General features: G+C 42.1%; 1 protein-coding gene across 3 annotated transcripts in view; it reads left to right on the forward strand.

Moving 5' to 3' along the window:
• Positions 1-23998, forward strand: part of MYOCD (myocardin) — a 223460-nt gene that overhangs the window by 160737 nt on the left and 38725 nt on the right. The gene's annotated exons all lie outside the window — the stretch shown is intronic.

Raw genomic sequence — 23998 nt, forward strand, 5'->3', positions numbered from 1 at the left:
AATCTACAGAGTATTGGGGTCTCAATTGTTTCCTGTCCACTTTGTTTCACTTGGTACTGGGAACTCAATGTTCCATTGGAAAACTTTGTAATTTTGCTATATTTGTATTAACAGTCAAGTCTTGTGCCAATAAAGGTCAAAACAAAAACAAAAAAACAGTCAAGCCCCTATTGTTCTTATTGTTTGTTTGTTTTAAAACGATACCTTGCAGAAAAATGTACTACAGGAAGTTTTGCCAGAAATTTAGAGCTGTATTAAGCACCAGCAGAGATGTTTCAAACATTTTAAAATACAAATTGTACTACATTTTGAGAAAGTAGTCATTGGATCATCATCATAGCCAGTTCTACATAATGAGTAATAGAGCTGACAGAGAGAGAGAGAGACAGAGAGGTGTTTGTGTGTTTATATATTGAAAGATAACAGCACAGATACACTGCTGGGGTTTTACTAACTGTCTCAATGCAGTTCAATTTCCCTCCCTGTGTGAGCAGTCCTAACTTTTCTCTGGTACTTGTTTACATAGAGGAATGTGTGTTGTGTGAAGTAGGAGAACATGAATTTGGGTTTGAGTCAGATAATAGTTACGTATTTAAAAGACGGGAATGCATTGTTGTCTGTAGTAGTGTGTTTACTCTTCTGTGTTTGGTGATCAGATTTTGTGATGTTTTAACAATCTGTATAATGTCTTCTTTTCTGACCAGAGATAACAGTAGGATAGAAATAAATAAATACAATGTTTGTGCAAAGAAGACCTGGCCATGAGACTTCATGTAAAAGTCTCACATGGATTTGGTTGCAGAATTTTTCTTCATCACAGTAAAATGCTCTTTGGGAGCACATCACTTAAATAAGGTTTAGTATTTTTCTCTGGAACAAGCTTAAATTCTAAGGTAAAAGGTAGGATTACATATATACCCACAGGGCTCTGGCACTGGCAAGACAAACTGAGATGTTTAACTTCTCCCCTAGCTGGTGCAATATTGGGCTTTCAAACCCTACTCTTTGGCTTGCTATATTTTCAAACTGTGTTGAGTTTAGAAATGTGAATTTCTGGTCTAGCCATCACAAACGTACAATGATGAATAGAACTGGCTTCGCATTAAAAATTATTTGGAAAGAAATAGGACATAAATTTAATTAACTGGAAAATTTCCCCTCCCCAACATGATAGATTCCAATATTTTCAAAATATTATAGGTTCATCCCCATTTCATAATAAAATTTGGTTATAATTTTTTGAAGGGAGAGGAGTTAATAAAAAAAATAACCCTACATTTTCTGCTTTCATAGAGGCTGGACAAAAATTCAGGCTATGGAGATAGTTTGCATATTATGGAATGCAGCAATGAAAATATCAATATTTTGACAAAGTGGGAAGTGCACAGGGGATTTCTGACTAGCTCAGCTGAAAGCTTAGGCCAATGATTTTGCATGGTTTCTGAGCAGATATAGACAGTTACAAACTCTGATAATTTTTTTTTAGAAAGTGTCACTGACATTGTCAACAGCACAGGCAAAGCAGAAGTACACTTCATGATTTACAGCTTTGCCGTGGGTTGCATGCAGCCACCCAGCTCCACTGCCTGTACTTACTGCCTATATGATCCATTTGACACTAAACACCATATTTCTCCCTTGATCATCTCTCTCAATTACTCAGGATGCTACTTCATATTCTTTCAGTTGGTACCTGAATATGGAAGCCACATTGTTCAGCTTGGCTCAGTTTCATCTACAAAATAGCAGTGTTGGCAATTAAAATATTTTTAAGTATCTCTTTTTTTTGCTTCTAACCAAAGATTATAGACAAAGGCTTTGTTATCACATCCACAAGCTCCTTTATTACCCTTAGGTGCATCTCATCAGGCTCTGGTGATTTGAATTCATTTAAAGTAAGCTAGATGTTGCCACCTCTTTTCCTATCTTGGGCTGCAGCTGCCTCCTTACATAATTTATTCTATTATCCCCAGGTTGGGCTGCTTTTTCTCTGTCACCCAATAGGCAGCGATAACATTTAGACTGAAGATCTTAAATAATAGGAAATGGGAGTCAAACTATATGAAATGGAACCTCTATTTTACTAAGAGAACACAGTTTAATCACACACACACACACAAACACACACACACACACACACACAGAGAGAGAGAGAGAGAGAGAGAGAGAGAGAGAGAGAGAGAGAGAGAGACGTACAATGCATTGACATAGCTGCCCTGCCCTTCAAAAGCATAATTTCCTGTGTGTCAGAAATACCATGAACCTGGAACTCTTATGACATTCCAGAAATTGAATGGTTGAAGGCAATTCTTTGTATTGTCTACAGTGTTTCACATTAAATAACAGCAATGAGCACAATGGCAGTCAGCATATACCACATGGTATTAAAAATGTTATTAGCTTTAGTTTTTGCTGTGAACATAATGTTTTTGCCTATGGGGCGGCGGCGGGGGGGGGGAGGAATCTCCTTTATTTTGCATTGCAAAACAGGACTATACAGGAACATGTGGTGTTCCCAATGTTCTTAGACTCATGCATCCTTTCTGCTTGGGTTGGCAGGCAAGTTGGGAAGTGGCAATGATGTGGTGGAGGGGCTAATTTTCTTCATTGGTATTTTTCTGTGGCCTGAGTCTTCCTTTTCAGTTACTTCCCCCTGCCCTTTCCCGCCCCCCTCAATATATTTGTTCGTTTGATGGTTTAGAAAGCACATACATATTGCAGTTTTGTCAGTTACGTCCACCTTTTGAACACCCCACAAGCTAAAAACAGAAATTGTAATAAGTAAAAGTATTCATTCAAAAACAGAAACTCATTATTGTCAAAATTCCCATCTATAAATATCTCCAGAAAGGACAGGAAAGTTTAGATTGGCTGTGTAGTGTGGGTGCCCTGCTGGAGTGCCAACCTTCAGCGGTACAAAAAGGAGTCTGGTTGCATGGGGATATATAACATCCTGTTGAGTGTTTAATAAAGTCAGCATTTGACACTGCAAGTACCTTGCTCTACCCAACAAGCACTAGTGCCAAGCATAAGGGCACTGGAATGCTGAAGGAGTTTCAAACAGATTTGATTGGACTAGGTGTAGTAGTGTATTCATTCCATAGCTATGCCTTTTTCCAATAAGAGAGAAGTAATACTTTGCATATATGCAGAATTCTCACATCCATTGAGGAGGAGGGATTTCCACAGGAGAAACTGAAGTATGCAGATACAGGGATGACTCTGAATTCCTGCAGAAGGGTTTAGTGGACATACTTGAAATGAAGATCCAGGTTTTACTGTCTCTTCCAGCCATTTAGCACCTTAGACAAAATTGTCATGTTATTTATCGCAGGAGGCAGTATGGGCAGCAATGTTGGTCTAGGAAACTTGACTGTTTTCCAAAAAAAGGCAGTGGGATCATGTTTTAGCTATTCTTGCTTCTGTCAATTCCAAAGAAGTCAAAGCTTAATGGTTAGCAAATATATGTGGTCCTGTGATTATTGCAGGAGTCATAGAGCCAGCAAATAGATCTCTGTACTGCACCTGCCTTCACCTGCGAGCAGGCATATTTATTATGTGATAGTCCAGGAGATTTGATTTGAAATAAAACCCATAGCACACTGATTTTTTAAAAGTAGCTTTCCTGTGGATATGACTAAGACATTGCATCCTGACATGATAATTCTTGAGTTCTTGATGGTGCAAAAGAGGGAATCTTAACAAAAGCCCTGATGTAACTTGTTAGGGCAAAATTCGGGGTGTGGGAATGCTCAGCCACCTAGCACATCAGGCAAGGGCCTGTGGTCGTTGCGGAGTATAAAAGGAAGGAGTCCAGCCACGATCCGGAGCAAACAGCAAGGTTTATTACTGCGCAGCAGGTTCAATGCCAGACTGAATATCGTGAACAGGGCTGCAAGAACTTTTAAAAGTTCCCACCACCATCCCATAATGCACATCGAAAGCATCATACATACATCACTTGTGACAGAGTAAAACGTCAGAAAAGGGGAAGGTGCAGGGGGCATTAGCATACAGGTAAACAGGAGGTGGACCCAGGTGGTGCTGTGGGGTAAACCACTGAGCCTAGGGCTTGCTGATCAGAAGGTCGGCGGTTTGAATCCCTGTGACGGGGTGAGCTCCCGTTGCTTGGTCCCAGCTCCTGCCAACCTAGCAGTTCAAAAGCACGTCAAAATGCAAGTAGATAAATAGGAACCGCTACAGCAGGAAGGTAAACGGCGTTTCCATGTGCTGCTCTGGTTTGCCAGAAGCGGCTTTGTCATGCTGGCCACATGACCTGGAAGCTATACGCCGGCTCCCTCGGCCAATAATGCGGGATGAGCGCGCAACCCCAGATTCGGTCACGACTGGACCTAATGGTCAGGGGTCCCTTTACCTTTACCTTTAAACAGGAGGTAAACAGGATTAACATAAGGTAACAATGCACGATGTCCCAGGACATTGATAAGCAAGTACCAGTAAGTATCTGGGAGGGGATCCTTGAGTACCTGGCGGGGGGGGGGGGGGACAATGGGTCCAAGTGTGTGTATTGCCTCTGGCTTCAGAGGGTCGGGAATGGCAGGAGATGGTACCTGAATGGATTATGGATATGCAGAGGAGCACCACCCTGGCTACGTGACCTCTTGCCTAAAGGATTATGGCTGTTCCCTGCATCCCTGAGAGCCCTTGGCCAGAGTCGCAAAAGGGGGTTTCATATAGAAATACAGATACACGGTATTCATTCATAAAGAAATATGGTTACATAGAGTCTCAGGCAACAGAGAAAGGGTAGGAAAGGGAGCCTTTATTACACAGGGCTTGATCTTGAGGGGTTCGTGTTGGTGCGATACTAGAGTGGTGTTATAGGATCAGACGGGGTCCCCTTGAGGGCATTTGTGCCAATCTTGATTCCCAAATAAAGCCTCGTTTGGGTGCCCCCCTGAATATTTGTCTCCTGAAATTATTTGAAATATCACTACTTTGTGGAAGGCAGGTACTGAGTACTGGTTGTTGTTGTTGTTTAGTCGTGTCCGACTCTTCGTGACCCCATGGACCATAGCACGCCAGGCACTCCTGTCTTCCACTGAGTACTTGTAATTTATTTGATTGGCAAGTCACATTTTGTAAATTCTTAATAATGAATGGTTTCCATTGCAACTTGTAGCTTATAAATTGGTGCTTTGTATACTACAATTTAGAAACAGAATATGTAGAGCTTTTAGCTTAATTTGGCATTTAGTTTCTCAGTATTGAACGTAAGATTTTCCCACAGGTTACAAAAGCAGCTTCAGAAACTAAGAGTGTTTATCAAATTTGGATGGATCCTGAAGTGAAGTGGTCCACTTCCAATAGATTCAGGGCTCGTCCAAGCTGAAGCAAACTTCTGCAAACAGTGTATCTGCAGAAAATTAAGCATTTCTCCCCAAACTTGCAACATAAAGAAAATAAAAGGGTTGGAGGGGGGAAGGGTGAGTTTGTTTGTGACTCACAGGACTGGCTTCTAATTAGAAGGGATGGCTTGATCAGGGCTGTTGAGTCACAGTACTTTGAGGTAGGGATGTTAAGTAAAGTGTTGTTCTTATGCGTTTGATACTCCTTGCTCTATATCAGGCACCCCCAAACTTTGGCCCTCCAGATGTTTTGGACTACAATTCCCATCATCCCTGACCACTGGTCCTGTTAGCTAGGGATCATGGGAGTTGTAGGCCAAAACATCTGGAGGGCCGCAGTTTGGGGATGCCTGCTCTATATGCTCATAGTGGTTGCTTGGAAAATGCAGTACCTTTCAAGCCTTTCTGCTACTGCATTACATGCTCATCCACTTTCAAATCAGTTTTGCACTTCTTTTTCTCACTCTTGGTGCCAATTGAGCAGAACATAAACCTGGAGCTCTGGAATTTTCTTTTCTTTTCTTTCATTCATCATAATTCCATGGCCCCTGAACCCACCCTTCTTGAACTTTTTCAGGTTACTTTCCCAGGGGCGCCTGTACTGTGTACTCGTCCAATTCACACAAGAGATTCATTTGTTGGACATCCCTGTGCAACTACATAATGGACATATAAACACCACCTTTTTATAGGAAACTGACTACTGCACATACTCACATGATTCCAGCTTACATCACAAAACCATTGCCTACAGCCATCCCCTATGATACAGCTGCATCTGTTCAGACTCATTGGATAGAGGGTCACAACTTAAGCTTTTCCACCAGGCATTCTTCAAACTGCAACAGCTGCCCAATGAGCACAGAAAAAAGATTGGTAGCATGAACAATCTACAGGGCATGCCTAGAACAAAAAATGATAGAACACCACTCACTTACAATTCCCAGCTGAAACCATCGAAATGTATCATCTACTAACTACAACCCCACAGCAAACTATGGCAAGTTCTTAAAGAAATGGGAGTGCCTGATCACCTCATCTGTCTCCTGAGAAATCTCTATGTGGGACAAGAAGCTACAGTTAGAACTGGATATGGAACAACTGAGTGGTTCAAAATTGGGAAAGGAGTACGACAAGGTTGTATATTGTCTCCCTGCTTATTTAACTTATATGCAGAATTCATCATGCGAAAGGCTGGACTAGATGAATCCCAAGCCGGAATTAAGATTGCCGGAAGAAATATCAACAACCTCAGATATGCAGATGACACAACCTTGATGGCAGAAAGTGAGGAGGAATTAAAGAACCTTTTAATGAGGGTGAAAGAGGAGAGCGCAAAATATTGTCTGAAGCTCAACATCAAAAAAACCAAGATCATGGCCACTGGTCCCATCACCTCCTGGCAAATAGAAGGGGAAGAAATGGAGGCAGTGAGAGATTTTACTTTCTTGGGCTCCTTGATCACTGCAGATGGTGACAGCAGTCACGAAATTAAAAGACGCCTGCTTCTTGGGAGAAAAGCAATGACAAACCTAGACAGCATCTTAAAAAGCAGAGACATCACCTTGCCGACAAAGGTCCGTATAGTTAAAGCTATGGTTTTCCCAGTAGTGATGTATGGAAGTGAGAGCTGGACCATAAAGAAGGCTGATCGCCGAAGAATTGATGCTTTTGAATTATGGTGCTGGAGGAGACTCTTGAGAGTCCCATGGACTGCAAGAAGATCAAACCTATCCATTCTTAGGGAAATCAGCCCTGAGTGCTCCCTGGAAGGACAGATCGTGAAGCTGAGGCTCCAATACTTTGGCCACCTCATGAGAAGAGAAGAATCCTTGGAAAAGACCCTGATGTTGGGAAAGATTGAGGGCACTAGGAGAAGGGGACGACAGAGGACAAGATGGTTGGACAGTGTTCTCGAAGCTACGAACATGAGTTTGACCAAATTGCGGGAGGCAGTGCAAGACAGGAGTGCCTGGCGTGCTATGGTCCATGGGGTCACGAAGAGTCGGACACGACTAAACGACTAAACAACAACAACAACAACTACAACCCATCCCATGACAGTCCCCTTTCACAGGCCTTGATTAGTAGACCTGTACAGTGGTACCTCAGGTTAAGAAATTAATTTGTTCCGGAGGTCCGTTCTTAACCTGAAACTGTTCTTAACCTGAGGTAGCACTTTAGCTAATGGGGCCTCCCGCTGCTGCTGCTGTGCCGCCTCCGCCCGATTTCTGTTCTCATCCTGAAGCAAAGTTCTTAACCCGAGTTACTATTTCTGGGTTAGTGGAGTCTGTAACCTGAAGCGTTTGTAACCTGAAGCGTCTGTAACCCGAGGTCCTACTGTACTTGCTTATAGATAGCGCCTTCTAACCTGAAACAGCTACCCACCAGCAACAACAGGCCACATTACAGAAATATAGATGCAGGAAGCAATTCGTGGGAGGTCCAGAAAACAACTACGGTATATCCCCATGTCTATTCTGGCAGCACTAATACTGGACCTAATACAGTAATGTCATCAACAACATGAGGCGTTCATTCACCTGCACATTTCCCCATGCAATGTGCAATGTCACAAGTGGCATTTTCCAAAGCAAAGCAAAGCAAAGCAAAGCAAAGCAAAGCAAAGCAAAGCAAAGCAAAGCAAAAATTAAAATGCAGATCTCTTTCCCAAGAAGCTTAGAATCTAAAATTGTAACTGTAAATAAAAGAAGGGAAGGGCCAGGATAACAAGAGATGGTGGGATCAGCAGTGTCAGGGGGTTTCTCAGAATGTTTCCTGGTCAGTGTGTGTATGTACATCACACATACACACTCATACTGCCCATGTGCCTCTTGGCTGGAGCTAATCTTCATGTTAGCATCTGCTGGCAGCTCCATGTGAAGCTGACACCTGTCACAGAGCTATCAGTGGCAGCTTCCTAAACAGGCCTCTCCTTAAACCCTTTCAGCTTTATGGCAAATGAAATGAGGCCTCCCTCGCTTATCTCCCAGCTCTGGTGAAGGGGGGAGGGGAATTTGAGGTGTGGGAAGGTGGCCTTATCGTATGGAGTGACAAACAGCATTGACTAAACAAGCTACTGGGATGAGGACGAGGGGTGGGGGGTTGAGCTGGAGACTAAATAGGGAAATCCCCCCCCAGCAGCTCCCCCCTCCCCCAAGTCTGACTCCATGCCAGACCTCTACCTTGCAATCTACAAAATCATTTCCTCTCAAATGCTGGGCAGAGTCTTCTTCACCTGCTGGTTCACATTCCAACTTAACTTAAGCCATCCTATATTTTCCTTTCTGTTTCCTCAGCACGGAACAGCCTCTGCTTCTCCTTCTTGTCCCATTGTTCCCCATTCTTCTCTCATATGCTCAATTTTTGGTTGCAGGACACCCTTTCTATCTTGTTCCTGTGTTAAACCTCTCCTGCCTATGCTAATTGGTGTCAGACCATTAGCACTGTTAATTGCTCACCAGTGGTTTTGTCCTGTTCCCCGAATTACTTACTAGGCCATTTCAAATTAAAGCTAGTTCTCATCACATTCTGCCACAAACTGAGCTGTAGAATCCTCCCATTCCAGCACCTAGCAAAATGTGACCCAGTCCTAGTTAGAATCTTCTTTGTGCTCCTGAAATGCTCTAAATGTTTGAGGAGCAACACTCTGATTTCTCTTCTGTTCAAGATGCTTTACCTTCTGTCACTCCACGGCATTGTTCTCCATTCAGTTTCTATAAATCCCTCATCCCCTTCAGTGTGCTCTGGTAAGTGCCGTTCCAGCAAAAAGGAGCAGAATATGTAGCTACGATTACTCTTTAAGGGTTGCCCCACACAGTATTGGTGTGTAGTTGAAGGGTAGATGTTATCATGCATCATTACATCTCCTAAGGAGATAGTGTGCTCCCACAGACAGCCAAGAGGAAAAGCTGGTTTAGGAAATGTGCAAAAGTTTGGAAGGATTTGGTGTGCATGTAGACCAGAGTTGCTGGTGAAGAACTCCAAGCTTTTTTATTTTTTAATTTTTTAATGCCATTGGGTTTCCCATTTCCCGTTGAGAATGGCACACATGCACAAGCTGCTTTTTGTGGGCCCAGGTGCAGTGAGCTTAAGATGGTTGTGAGTTGGGATATGAGAGATGCAATAAAGACAGAACAATATCTTGGGACTGGAATGGCCACAACTTTATTGATTCCAGATTCCAGTAGGTTTTGGTGTAGACAATGGGTGTGCGTATCCTAAAGCAACCAGTCTGTCTGCTGGTTGTTGCTTACCCAGGTGTAGCACCCACTTCCCCAGGAGCCAAGCTATTAAGGGTGAAATGAAGGGACACAGTATCATTTTGGGATTAAAAATGACCACAACTTTATCGACTTCAGGAGTAGGAAAATCTCGGCATAGGCATTGGGCGTGTATCCCTCTCAGCCCCCTGTTGGGGGTCTGAGGGTCAGATGGGGGGAAATGGGGCCATCGCAAAGCACAGGTTTACACAGATGGTCCCCCCCAGGTGCTGAGGGAACAGGCAGCTCCACCACCAACCAGAAATGTCTGCAGCTATAAGGGGCCACAACAGCCACCTCCGCAGAAATGGTAAGCGGGCTTTCTCAGTATAGGAAAAAGTTGCCCCCTGCTCCTATGTGGATTGCTGCCCATTTTGCCTTTCAATGTGGACTGCTCCTTCACAACTACATTATGAAAGGGAGGGAGGGAGGGAGGGAGAGAAAAAAAGAAAGAGAAAGATAGATTTAGGCAATTCAGTGTTATGTGCCCTTGTCTCTCAAAACTGCTCTTATCACTACAGGAAGTAGCCTTTTGGAAGCATCTTAAATAGAAACACACTTCTGTTATCCTGTCTTTTTGGGAAAGCTATGAATGGGGTGGGTGAGGGACTAGAATGAGTGTTGGACCAGTGGGTGGATGGGGGATGTCAGTCCTTAATGAGTTCATGCTAAACTAACAACGAAACAAGTGTCATGTATCTTTCTTTTCTTTTTTAAGTTTCCAAATGTCACTTCCAGTTCAGCCGATCTAGGCTTTTAAAAGAATTCCCACCAAATTTTACGTCAGCTATTTTAAGGAATGGTTTAAAATTAAAATCCTTTTACTAAGTTTAGACTTGAGTTTCCCAAGAGACTTGCAATGTTTTAAAAAAACTCTTTTGCCATTTCAAAAAGTTCAAAAAAACATTCCAGAAGGGATCTTTAAAAGACATCCTTGTAACAAGCCTGGTCTCCGGGCTTCTGTAAGGCTGTCTTGCATTTAATACTCGACATTTGTTTCTCATTTAGTTGCAAAACAGGCGCTAAAATGTAATTCTTATAATTAAATGTAGTTAAGTGATGCTACTGAGTAATTTAGGGTGTGCGGTGAAGGAATAACTTTTTCTGTTATGTAACTCAAAGACCACAACTCAGGCTTTTGGACTAGAGACACTCTTTTGTATAGCTCATTTTTCTAATGATTGCTTCATACATGACATTTTCCTCCTGTGTAAAAAGAACCTCTGCATTTGAAAAATGTGTACAATGGAATCTGAAGCTACGTTATTTTCAGTCAGTGGTGATGACTCTGACTGGCAGAAGCTTTCCATGGTTCCTACACTGACCCGGGGTACATCCCCAATTATATTTCTTTTGCCCTGAGTACATAGATTAGTGAGATACAACAAAAACAGATAAAAACAACAACAACCCTGATTGCTTCTTAAAAAAAACGGACAGGAAGAAGATGAAAAATATTATTCCTCGCCCACATGATCACTGCTTCTCTACTTCCTTTGTATGCTCCTGGGGCCTATGTGAACTAAAAATGTAGTAGTATTATACCACTTTAAATGTCAAGGTCACCTGGGAATTGTAGTTTGAGTAGTGTGCTGAGAAATCTTCGGTAGAGTTCTTACAGAACTATGGTTTCCAGGGTTCCCTGTGTAGAGGGAATTAAATAAATGTATTTAAGGTTGAAATACTAAACACAGTGATCCAGAAAAAAAATAGCCATTTCAGGGATTGAGAAAATAAGGCACTATTCTGCCTTCATGACATGTGCAGACACAGCCGCTGTGTGTGTGAGTAGCTGAAAGATTAATTGTCTCTAATCACATTTAAATTATAATATTACTATTTATTTAATGTATTTATATGCCATCTTTCTTCCAAGCTGGGATTCAAGGCAACTTGCATTTTAAAAACAAAGTTGTTATGTACTGAGCTTCACTCTCGACTCCAAGCATATTTCAAAAGTAATTAAAGGAAACTAGTTAAAAACAATAGTTGAAATACAATCAAACATATTGAGAACCAGCATTAAAGTACTGATTGCTCTTGACATCAGCCAGTGGTCAGCACTGTCTTCACCTAGTTTCCATGGTGGGACTCTGCCTTGATTTAAAGAAAGCAGATCTTCCACTGTTGCACATGTCCTGGTAACATCTAGACTGGATAATGTAATGTACTCTGTGTGCATGGAAAATGTCAGCTTGTTCAGAATGCAGCTGCTTGGATGCTTGTTGGGGCTAAGCACTTGTAATACACAACCTCTGTAGTATGCCAGTTGTAATGGCTACGATTTCATCTCCAGGTCCAGTTTAAGGTGTTGGTATTGACATCTAAAGCTGTAAATAGTGATCAGGCTATTTGAAGGATTGCCTGCAGCCATATGAACCTGCCTAGTCTTTAAGATCCGGAGTCCTGCTTGAGAGTCCACCATCAGTGCTCAACATATTGGCATGCACTAGTGACAGGACCTTTTTGGTGGTGGCTCTATGAGTGTGGGACATCCCCTCAAGTTAACATATGAATGCATTTTAATTAGGTTTACCCCTTCATTTTTATTAGTTTTTTAACAGACTTTGAAACTTTTTAATCTTAATCTGCTTTTTATTAAGAGTACTGTGACTATATACAGCTTTTACTGCTGATGATGTTAGTTTGTATTTACTTATTTATTTATTTCTACGCTGTGGGTTAAACCACAGAGCCTAGGGCTTGCTGATCAGAAGGTCGGCGGTTTGAATCCCTGCGGCGGGGTGAGCTCCCATTGCTCGGTCCCTGCTCCTGCCCACCTAGCAGTTCGAAAGCACGTCAAAGTGCAAGTAGAATAATAGGTACCACTCCGGCGGGAAGATAAATGGCATTTCCGTGCACTGCTCTGGTTCGCCAGAAGTGGCTTTGTCGTGCTGCCCACATGACCTGGAAGCTGTATGCCAGCTCCCTCGGCCAATAACATGAGATGAGAGCCACAACCCCAGAGTCGGTCACGACTGGACCTAGTGGTCAGGGGTCCATTTACCTTTACCTTATGTATACGCCCTGAAAAGTGGCATGAATACTGCAAATGAACAAGGATATGCACTACCACCAACCATTATTTAAGTATTCATGCCTCCCACCAGTGCACACATGCTGATATCTCACACAAGTATCCCAGATATCCCAGATTGGAAGAGCAACAGGGGATGGTTTTAAAAAACCCCTCTCTCTCATCATGCTATTGTCCTGTCAAAAAATCTACCCCAAGCTGCTGTTTATCCTGATTTAAAAAACAAAAGGACTTGCCCCCCCCTCTCTCTCTCTCTCTCTCTCTCTCACACACACACACACACACACCGTTTTCCTCCATTGTACAACAATTGCTTTGATGCTCCATGGCTTGACACGCTTCTGGGCAAGGAAAAAGCAGTAGCCATCAATGTTTCTCTAAGACTCTGTACACATTACTGCCTTAAAATGCTGCTAGGTTGTTCTCCCCACCCCCCACCCCATTCAGATCAAAGAAACACACTGAATGCAGAATAAACAGGAGTATGTACACAGCCTTATTTGCTGTTTGGGTGGGGGATAGTTCTCAATGTGTTGGTGTGTGTGTGTGCATGCACACACATGCGCTGGCATAGCATTTTCCATGCTGCTTTCTATACCAGCCTCTGGCTACTGCCCCTCCTATGAACCTAATCTTCTGTAGTCTTGTTTGGTTTTCTACTCTGGCTTCAACTCTAAGTCAGGTTCTTGACAATTCACCAACAGAATTGTGCCCGATGGACCACTTCCAAAATCTAAACATTTCCTCTCTTTTCTACCTCTGTATGTCTTCATGCGGGCCGGGGGGGGGGGGAACACTTCACGCTTGTTGTTTTTAAAGAACAAAGTCTACAATAGGATATAGTTTTCTTAAGAGACTTGCAGGAAGCTTTCTAATAACTCTATAGTTTAGGATAATGAAATTACATGCACTGCATGGAAAGCCATCCAATAGTTTCTCTAGTCCTCTCTCTCTTTCCTCCCTCTCAAAACTCACTCCACCCAAAATGTTTTTTTGTTTTTGTTTTTATTTAATATTTTATTTTCTGTTATCTACTTCCTCAGTTGTGGAACAAAACAAAAAAGTTGCCTTCAGGAATCACCTATTCAGCACATTCTACAACTTTGAAAATCATTAATATTCACTGTTAAATTTTCCGTCAGAGCTAACTAAAATTATTTAGCTGTTCAGATATGCTACAACAGATTATTGAAACACAGGTTGATTCCAAAGGCTAATTCTTTGAATAGTCATCATATAAGTAAAATGTATGGTCATAAGTAAAATACATAAGTAAATATGTAAGTAAAATGTATGGGACGCAGGTGGTGCTGTGGGTTAAACCACAGAGCCTAGGGCTTGCCGATCAGAAGGTCGGCGGTTTGAATCCCTGCGACGGGGTGAGCTCCTGTTCCTCGGTCCCAGCTCCTGCCCAACCTAGCAGTTCGAAAGCACGTCAAAGTGCAAATAGATAAATAGGTACCACTACAGCGGGAAGGTAAACGGCATTTCCGTGCGCTGCTCTGGTACCTTTACCTTTATGGTTACTTAAGTTGCACAAAATTTCTCGGTTCCACAAACACCCCTCTTGTTAACTGTATTGGCTTCTGTTACTATGAAAGTCCTCCCAAGAGGACCTGTTAAGAATTACCCTCTTGCTAGTGGTTTGCTGTATGAACACTTGAAAGTGTGATGTCATCTAAGTTTTAATGATGTCATCGAAGTTTTGGAATTCACTTGTTGGCGATGGAGCTTAGCAGGTAGTGCAAATTGAATAGTTCCTTTATGTAATATAATTAACTCCCTTGCTGGATTAGTCCAAGGGCTGTCTTCTCTAGTATTGTGTTTCTAGCAGTGGCCAGCCAGATGGTAATGGTGATTGATTGATTGATTATTGAATTTACATACTGCCCTATACCTGTATATCTATTAAATTTGTATGGGGGTGGTGGAAATTCCTTGCTATGTGCTTGCTGCCTAGGTATGTTCACCTCTTTTTCTTTGACCCTTCCTGCTGTCCCACAAGCTGGTTTTGAAACTCCCTTCAGTTTCAGAAGCAATTTGCCACACCACGTGATGAGCTGTAGTTGCAGAGAATATTTCACAGTATAAAAGTCTCATACAATAATACATTATTAGAAGCCTTTCCTTTTAAAAATTAGATTTAAAACAGAACAACCTCATTAATGCCACCTTCATCTCTTTGGAGGAAAGGTGGGATATAACTGTCATAAATATATAACACCTATTGGACTATCTGGGTAACTGGGAACTTTGTTTTCTTTGTATGTATCATGCATACATACAAACAAACATACCATTGTTACATAAATTGTAACATACATACATTGTTGCATACCATGGTTACAAATGTAGAATCTATGCCCATGTTAAACTGAATGTGTTGAGGTCAGGAAAATCGAAGACATTGATGCTCATGGTCCCCAACCTTCCCCACATTCAATGGGTCGTATCCAGTTGTGTCCCTTGTGTTGATGGAACACTTGCATTTTGGCAATTTCTCCTCCACATGTAGCCCCTTGCACACTCCCTAATCTGCTCTGGAGAACTGAGTAGTCACCAACAACTCAGGCATGGTAAAACTTAACTCAAGCCCTTATTCTAAGAGGTTTCATCAAGCACCTTACACTGCCGGTTCAACATAACATGAAAATTGTGCTGGAAAGGCCAAGCCAACATGGTGCCCTCCAGATATTGTGGACTGCAATTCCTATCAGTCCAAGGCAGCATGACCAATGGTTAGGGAAGTTGTCTAGAAAGCATGGCATTGGCCATCCCCCTGCCTTGGAGGGAGATGGGGACATATACTTGCTGCAGAGTACATTCTAGCTAACAGAAGCAGTATTCAAGCCCAATCTTGAAATGAATTTGCCAACTGTGGAAGCAGAATCTTTTGGAGAATGTTGAATTTGAGGCATTGAACATTAGCATTTTCAACAGGTGAAACTTAGCAGAAGTATGGAATTTTGCCTTCATGTTTGCCTTCATACCTGCCTCCATATGGTTACATTGTGCATAAAGGTAAGCGCTCCTAACGAAGAAAGAACAAAGCTGAAAGTGTCTGTAGAAGCTTAGCCTAGAATAATTTTTCCTTCTCTAAATGCAGAGTCAGGACAGAAAGATAAACCCAAATAAAGCTCCCGTTGATTTCAAACCTGAATGGCCAAGAATGTGGTGAATGACTTCCCCTGGGTTATCTCAGGTTTCTGGTGTTGACAGTAGCCGTAGTTTCTTGCTATCACTAGAAATGGTGCCCGGAATCTCTTGGCAATGGGAAGGGTGTTTGGTGCAAAGATCAATGCTGGTAACCTTTCTAATTTTGATGGGAATGCTAGATACTTGATCCCATTTTACTGCTGAAAGAGCAAACGGTTCACCAACTTTGCTCTGTAATTTGGGATAGAGAAAGTGTGGGAGGGATGCTGGACAAGCAGCCACCATGTACTCTGCTGGGAAAACGAGAGCCTTGGAAGCCTTATCTTTTAAACAATAAACATCAAAAATCTGTGCAGTAGATGAGAAGCAGATATGGGTGTGGGAAAAGAATTCCCCTAGAGACCTAATTTATTGGGCAATCTCCATTGAAGTGAGGAGCAAAGATTCTGAGAGGAACAGGAGGCTGAGATGCTTTTTGAGCAAGCAGAGCTGCAAGGTTATAAACCATGTTTTCAAATTGACTTTTATGGAGATCCGTGATATCCCAGGGAACTAGTGACTTCAACATTTGTCCATGGGGAGCATGGGAAAGATGCATACAGATTAGCTTTGCAATCAGTGTGTCAATTTGTCTGATAATTCTGCTTCCATCATCCGTTGCTCTTGCATGCAGAATTTGCCTTAATCGAGCCTTCCGATATTAATTTTGAGTGGTGCTTGAATTTTGATGGGCAAATTGAGGACTCTTTCCCCTGCCCACTGTACTTTGCTCCTGTGTGAAAAAAAACAGAAGGGGGCATCCTCTTAAAGGTTTTGTTTCATTTCACACAGTCATCAAACACATTTCAGCATTGTAACAGAAGCACAGGATTCCTCCAGTTATAAGAATAAATATACCCTGTCTAGTGGACAGATTGGAAGGAGTGTGGAATGTCCCAAGATTTGAAGCTATTATAAGAGAAGCAATGACCGCTCCCCACATCAAATGGGTCACGTGCAGCCCCCCCCCCCCGATCCCATGCGGCTCCCAGCAGTACAGCCTGGATATGCACCCCCCCCCAGTTACCCAATCACAACTTTGGCAGTTTGAGGCCTTGGGCAGAATCCTTTAGTCTATCTTCCCTAAATTGGGGGGGGGGGATGAAGCGGTGACCCATGCCCCCCCCGCGGTGGCGATTCCAGGGTTCCCCATTAAAGGGGTTGTTTTGAGGGGAAGCATTGGCCATATGCCGTTAGGTTCTCATTGCTCTCCCCTGCGACGGTGGCAAAATGGGGGGGGGCAGGCTCTCTGCTTGAACAGATGTTCTCCAGAGCCAGCCCAATCCCCACATATTCTGGATAACCCTGATGTTCCCCAGATCCCTGGCCGGGGACTGGGATGGATAAATGCCGAATGCCTAAGCCAAGGTCTCCCTACATCTGAAGTTTTAATAAAGTTGTAGGCAAATTTTAATCCCATAACACGTTGTCTTGAGTCATTGTTCCAGGTGGGTGTCGCCCAGGGTTGGGGTTGTCCGCGGAAAAGACTGCAACACTCTCATTGAAGTGAAGCAGAGGAGCTTTTTCAACACAGCAGGAGAATCCTGCTAGGTAGACTAACTTGGTGACTCAGGTTTCTGACAGATAAAGAAATCAAGTTTGAGATGGCAAGCATCCTTTTTAAAAAGTATGGCTTTGTCTGTCAATACCCCTTTTAATCGAATAACTACCATGGCACATGTGTGCATCATCATAAAACAAAGAAAGTATGCTTCTTGCCTCAGAACTGTTGTTTTTGCCCACATGCACATTTATGGATTAAATTCTATGATTAAATGTTATTCAATTAGGTAACAGTTCTACTCTGTATATTTATGATAAACTGTTTAGGGCAAGGGCAGCCATCATGGTGTTGTTGGATGGCAACTCCCACCATCCCTGACCATTGGCCATGCTGGCTGAGGCTGATAGAAATTGTGGTCCACCAACATCAGGAGGGCATTATGTTTGTTAGCCTTGGTTTTAAGGGCTCAAGGGTTGGTAATCAGAGCAGCATTTTGACCTAAATATCCTTGAAAAAGCTCCTTCCGTCCAAACAGAAACATAGTAGTGGAAAAGTCAGTCAAAGAAGAAGAGAAGATTATGATGTGGGACAAAATTGTATCAAGAAAACTGGACAATAAAATTTAAGGGACGCAGGTGGCGCTGTGGGTTAAACCACAGAGCCTAGGGCTTGCCAATCAGAAGGTCGGCGGTTCGAATCCCTGTGACGGGGTGATCTCCCGTTGCTCGCTCCCAGCTCCTGCCAACCTAGCAAAAGTGCAAGTAGATAAATAGGTACCGCTCCAAGTGGGAAGGTAAACGGCGTTTCCAAGTGCTGCTCTGGTTCCCCAGAAACGGCTTTGTCATGCTGGCCACATGACCTGGAAGCTGTACGCCGGATCCCTTGGCCAATAACGTGAGATGAGTGCCGCAACCCCAGAGTCGGTCACGACTGGACCTAATGGTCAGGGGTCTCTTTACCTTTATATATATCCCCAGAAAGCTCCTGTTGATTACCGTCTCAATACCCACGAAAACTTGTATCTCCCACTTTAGCTAGCAGTGAGAGAAATCATTTGCCGGCTAGATTTGGGCATTGAATCCCAGAGGGTGTGAGATCCTTAATCTATGCCCCCTTCTCCAGGAAACATGCCAGACTATTATGACCACAAAGCAGCAGTGAGATAATGCATCTTATCTGCTTGAGCAAATTTTAATGTGGTCCTCTTGATTAGTGTTTAGAAACCAAGCAAACAATTGATTTAAAATAATTGGTAAATTATGATTAAATAAAAATGTTTATACCAAGGAGTTTGTCATTGATATGATAAAATAAATATTTGCAGAAGGAACTTTTCCTTGGCCCAGAGCCTGGTCCATGAGCTTTGTGAGATTGACCGTGGTCTCATTTTAATAAAGACCAGAAGGCTTTCCAAGAAAATATAGTGCCTCCTTCCATTTAGCCAACCAACGTATATCAAGACCTTTGTCCATTTTCCTAATATACTATGGCATGGGTCGTCCTTTGGGTCATTCTGGTAATGCCTGTCATTTATCCTTCAAAATTGGCTTAAACTATGTTACAACTTAATAAAAGAAGACAGTTTAATGTTCGGGTCTGGTATAAACACAAACTGAAACACTGAAATACTATTCAAGCATTACTTCCAGAAGGCAGACATGGGATATGAGAGGGACATATGAGCCCACCATAAACATATATGTTTTACACCTGTTTCACTATTAGGGTAGCTACCTCCACCCCCAAAATAAAGCTTAGGTCTTATAGTTGTTCTGAGCATTTTCTTAAGATAACGATCCAGAGCTACACTTCCCAGGGCTCCATGGGGGAAAGGACATGCCCCACGTTTAGGTTTCATTTACTCTGGGCTTGCCTTTCAGTTGCGTATCCGCATGCCAAACCATCTAACTGCTCACTGTGGCTTGTTTTGGCTGACCATCTCTATAGCAAACACCTCTCTCTTTCCGTTAGGCGTATTGCTCTCTCAGCACCCTTCCCATGCTTCTACCACATATAAAGTACAGTGCAAATGAGGATCTTCAACCAGCTGCAGAGCCTTTTGGATAGAGATGACTTGGCCTCTTTGCTCCACATTTTGGTAACCTCCACATCAAACTATTGCAGTGTGTCCTGTGTAGAACACTTTAGAAGCTTCAACGGTACAGAATGCAGCAGCCAGGTAATGACTGCAAGAACACATATAAGACCTGTTCTGAAGCAGCTGCACATTCTTTGTTTAACTATTTTGATTAGGAGGTTGCTTTGCTCTTGCCCAATGCATAATGCTGTGCATTAAACTGAAGCTGGATATTTTACTCCTGCCAGTTCTCCAAGGAGCTCAGCGTGACACATATTGTGTTATCATTTTTATCCTCACAATAACCCTGTCTGGTAGGTTAGGTTGAGAGACAGTGACTGGCCCTTGATTGCCTAGTAAGCTTCATACCTCAGGTAAGATTTGAAACCAGGTCTCCCTTATCTGAGTCAAACATTCTATCTACTACACACTTTGCTGGCTTGTAAACTGAGTCATAACATTTGCCGGGTTGTGTTTGTTTGTTTGTTTTTTATAAACTGAATGTATCCCCATGCCTATTTTTGCCAGTTCAGCATTTCAGCAGCAAAATGTCCACCCCATATGGGAATTAGATTTGACCAATTCATCAACCCATCTTATTTTTCCCCAGATACGTTTCATAGACGTTAATGAGATTTTGCTGCCTTGAAAATGGTTAGCTTACATTCTCTTGGGTTGCTGTGCCTGTTTCACAGATTACCTCATTACTTGATTGCACAATGCTTTTAAGCAACAGAAGATCATTGTTTGTGTTGTGTGTTTGGACTCACTGCTGTCCAGTCAAAAAATGTTGGGTATCCTTCATCTTAAATGTTACCTGAGCTGTGGACTTGCTGGACATTTGTGTGCAAGGCATTGTGTCTCAGGCTGTATTTCTTGTCTGTAAAATGGGGGTAATGGTAACTGACCTTTACAGGATTGCTCTGAAGATGATTGAGACAAGGAAGCAAATTTGCCACAGTAATTCTCTGCTGCTCTGCTCAGTTTAACCCTTTCATACTTGACAGTAACTTATACAGAAGGGGTGTGTCATCTAGGACTGTCATTTATATAGTGGCTTCTGAATACTGTATACAGATGCTCTTGGCTGAGACTACTAATGGATCCACACACAACACTCGTGCTGTTCTTATAGACCTCCCCTTTGTCTGCTGTGTAACACTCAGGAAGTACTGTACAGGTATGCTTGAGGTCAGGGTAGGAAAATGCAGTAGTGTCAGGATGACATCATGCTTCAGTGTGTCAATTCTGGTGCCCCAAAATCCAGCACCATAGGCAGAATCCCAGACCTTCTCCACCACACCCACTATGGAGGTAATTATGCATGAGTTGGATAACCACTGCTACACAGAGGGGCTAGAGAAAGGAGGCACACTCAGACCGGCATTTGAACTATCCTCCTGCCTGCCCGCTAGCTTCTCTTGTATCATCAGTGTGTGTCCCAGGGAGTTCTCATGAGGACATTTCAGATGAGCCCACCAGCATTACATTGGCCTGGAGATTAGAGAGAACACACAGTGATCTTCAAGAGGGATGGAATCTATAGTAGCCAAGCCAGCCAGCCCCACCCTGCACTCAGTGCACATTTTGCATCCCTCCCTCAATAAACACAACAGATTGCCATATTTTCTCTCTTTTTTTACAATTAAATATTTACGCTAAGCAGAAAACATTTTGCATGGACTTTTTAAACAGCCATGTCATCTTGCTCTTTTCATTCTCTAATCTTTCAGTTCTGAATCAGAAGTGAAGATTTTTAGCCTATTTACTAAGAAGTAAATATTATGATGAAAACATCAGACAGCTTAGCAGTGACTTTAGGAAAGCGGAGAAAGCATTTTCTGGTAGTGCTGTCAATTGCAAAACATTCCATAGGCTACCAACGGAGGGAGTGATCTTGTTCTGGAATTCCTAATTTTCTTAGAATCCTAAGAGTTGGAATAAATGCAAATCATTTCATCCAAGGGCCAGCTCTGACATTACCTTAGCATTGAGAGAGATGCTGCGTCATATAGCTATTACACAGGATCTAGTAGCATTAGAGGATCCAGATCATAGGGGCAACACCCATAGACTTGAAGCTTCTTCCAGTCTTACCAGGCTTTTCCACTGCCCCATCTCCTGATACTAAGGTCACTGTGCATGTGCAGGCCTAAATCTTTTAGCAAAGCAGAACAGGAATAGCATACATAGCTGTAGTTTGCTTTCCACACTTCTTAAGGTAGCATAAGAAGGGCACTGTTGCTGCCTTAAGACAGGATCATTTTCAATCAGTCATAAAGTGCAGCACTCTGAGTTTGATCTCACAAAATGTTGTTACATGGAACATATTTCAGCTGTGCTTTTCTCCACAACACAAGGTTTTCCATCCCTCCATAATGGTTAGTAAGCATTATGGGCCACTGTGCATGCTCAGTCCTCATTTGGCTATTTTGCACCACCACCCTCCAGGCTTCCCAACACACAACCCAATTTTCTTTCTTTCTCTTTCTTTCTTTCTTTCTTTCTTTCTTTCTTTCTTTCTTTCTTTCTTTCTTTCTTTCTTTCTTTCTTTCCACTGCAGATTTTGGGAATTCTCTGAGTCTGCTGACACATGACTAGTGTGTGGACAGTGCTGTTTTGGCTACATACCTAAGCACAGATGCTTGCCTCTGAAAATCAAAGACAGGGAATTGGTAGCCTTGAACCCGATGTTGCTTAGGAATTCTGAGTACTGTAATTTATTGATGGAGTACTGAAATTAGTGGTGCCATTTTAGCTCAGTCTTACATGAATGAATGAATGAAGCAAGCTTATTCAGCTGCCAGCCTGCCTGTAGTAATTGTGGCCATCTTTGTAAAGGAATACAGAATTCATTTGGGACAAGCATTTACTATACCAGCCACTGCATGTGTCATTGCTGCAAGTGTGCTTTTTGGCCCTGTGCTTGAATCCATTGTGGAAGGTTGATGGAGAAGTCCTTCTGCATAAAGGGCCTGCGACACACTGCCTTCTGAAACATCATAGAACACCACTATCTGTTAGAAACAGAGCTGAGCCCTTCTGCAAGAATTCAGCCCAAGATGTATATTGTGAGGTAATAAATTATGGGGAGTCAGAGAAACCAGTTTTAAAAGTTTTTTAAAACAGAAATGTGTTAAAACAACAACAAATTCCTTATAAAGCTTGGTGAAAGTCTTTCTGAGTACATGAAACATAAAAGAGAGTGTTTCTTGTTGAATTCTAGTGCCTGGTGTCCAGCTACTTTCATAGACAGGTTTATTGTACTCAAACATTAAAGTATTTTTGTTAATGTCCTAATACGTTAATACTTTAACTTGGCCAATAGTTGGTGAAATAGTTGATGAAATAAACCAAATATATTTTGACCCAATAATTTTAGCTTAAGATGGGATCAGTCTGTTGAGTCATGGAAAGCTCATATCAAAATGCTGGGTTTGTTTGTTTATCTTTAAACCCTTAATACTAATAAATAGTCACTGTATGGTTTCCCCATCTTGATCAAGATGTTACTCTTTATGAGGGCTTTTGGGGGGGCCAGACATGACTTTGTAATGGTTTTAATTACACTTTTAAACTAGTTTTGTATTAATAGCTTTGCTTTAAGTTGATTTCTTAACTACCTTGGATTCCCCCACCCCTTTTAAAGCAGAATGTAAGTTTTAAATAAAAAATAATGACTACGGTATTTATCTGAAAAGACACTTGCTATACTGTTATCCACTATCCTGTTTTTTTCTTCTTTTCTTTACATGTGATACTTTGTCTTTCTTCAATCTCATTTTAATGAGATCAAGCAGCTACTGAGAAAAGAACTTTTGTTCTGAAGAGTCTGATACTTAAGGTAAATCTGAACATATTCTCATCTGTACCATTTCCTTGGGCACCTTAGTGTGGAAAGACAAAGTACACTGTTGTTGTTGTTGTTGTTGTTGTTGTTGTTGTTGTTGTTGTTGTGAAAAACTGCAAATGCAAAGACCTCTCACTGTATGTTCAACAAGGCTGCTTTTCCAGGGTTCCCAACCATGCAGAGAGAGTTCTCCGAGCACAACATCATATAATCAGGACCATTTTCAGACATTACAAATGTTGTGATGATACACATCCCACCATGTGCATTAATTACACCTGAAAAGGGCTCCAATATCTGAACAGACTTTACTGAAAAGCATGAATAAGAATAATTAACTAAAATGATGCTTGTGCTGTTTTTAAATCAGCCCCTGAGTGGTGTGGAATATTGTTTTGAAGGTATTATTTAAAAGGACTGTTATTGGAGTTTGGGGGCTTTGATGGAGATTTGTCAGGGGATATGAGTGACGGTGCTTGGGATATATTGCATGGTGAGAACTTTGTCAGTTACATACTTTATGCGCTTACAAGGATCTTTGTTCTTGTTGTTTGTACTGCTAAGGTTGTGCAGCAAAGCTATGCCCACATAAGGTGTCTGAGTTGTGTGAGTTTTTGATGATTAGTTTGTGTTTGTGTGATATATCAATGGGTTTAATAATAGGTGATGCCTGTATCACTAGATTCACTTTAAAGCAAAAACTA

The sequence above is a fragment of the Zootoca vivipara genome, chromosome 2 (assembly GCF_963506605.1).
Source record: "Zootoca vivipara chromosome 2, rZooViv1.1, whole genome shotgun sequence".
In the NCBI taxonomy this organism is placed as follows: domain Eukaryota; kingdom Metazoa; phylum Chordata; class Lepidosauria; order Squamata; family Lacertidae; genus Zootoca; species Zootoca vivipara.